The sequence below is a fragment of the Canis lupus genome, chromosome 24 (genome assembly GCF_011100685.1).
Source record: "Canis lupus familiaris isolate Mischka breed German Shepherd chromosome 24, alternate assembly UU_Cfam_GSD_1.0, whole genome shotgun sequence".
NCBI classification, from domain to species: Eukaryota; Metazoa; Chordata; class Mammalia; order Carnivora; family Canidae; genus Canis; species Canis lupus.
In genome coordinates, this window is record NC_049245.1 from 25,912,339 (window position 1) to 25,913,183 (window position 845).

Consider the following 845-nt stretch of genomic DNA (forward strand, 5'->3'; position numbering starts at 1 on the left):
TATCAGACGGCAACACCACGCAGGCAATATGAAAAACTGACAGTTTCGCCTGATTTATACCGAAGAATCCTCAAAAGGCTCAGAAATTAGTGGTAGGAAAAACTGGTAGAAGAGGGTTTAAGAAACGGCTCAAAAACTCCAAAGAGTAGACACCTAGATCTCCTCCCTACATTACCCACCTTGTCCCCTCATGGAGGACAGACTCTGGCAGATCAGAAATGTTTTTTTAGGAAAGAGTAAAGAAGGTCCCTGGACAGGTGGACAGAGGGCACAGAAGATGGAGAAGGTACCAGCAACAGAGGGATTATACAAAAGTCCACATATTAACTGTTGAGGATGTCCAGAACCTCAGCCCTCTTGCTCCACCCAGCTCCTGGAACACTGCCAGAGAGGCACAGCGCTCACAGTACTAATAGGGAAACCTGCCCCTGGGCTTTCATGCCCCACTCAACAACCAGAACTCCCAGCAAAATGGCAAAAAGGGACCCTTCTCAAGGCGTTCCATCAAGGAACTCCAGTCCACTAAGGATGAGAGGAGATTCTAGAACTTTCTACAGAAGAAAAAGTAGGTCATATGCACAGAATCAGTATTCAGAATGACTCAGGACTTCCCAATTGCAATACTGAAAGCTGAGAGACAGAAAAGTAATGCCTTCAAAATCTGACGAAGCTTCTAGATATATAACCAAATTGAAAACAGGGCCTTAAAAAAAAAAAAGAAAAAAAGAAAACAGGGCCTAGAACAGATATTTGTACACCACATTCACAGCAGCAGTATTCACCAACAACCAAAAGGTGGAAAGAACCCAAGCATCTACTGATGGATGAATGGATAAACAAAATGT

At 43.7% G+C, this 845-nt stretch overlaps 1 long non-coding RNA gene across 2 annotated transcripts in view; it reads right to left on the bottom strand.

The window, feature by feature from the left end:
* The window catches only part of LOC102152875, an 85,657-nt gene that overhangs the window by 75,429 nt on the left and 9,383 nt on the right, over positions 1-845 (bottom strand). The window lies entirely within an intron of this gene.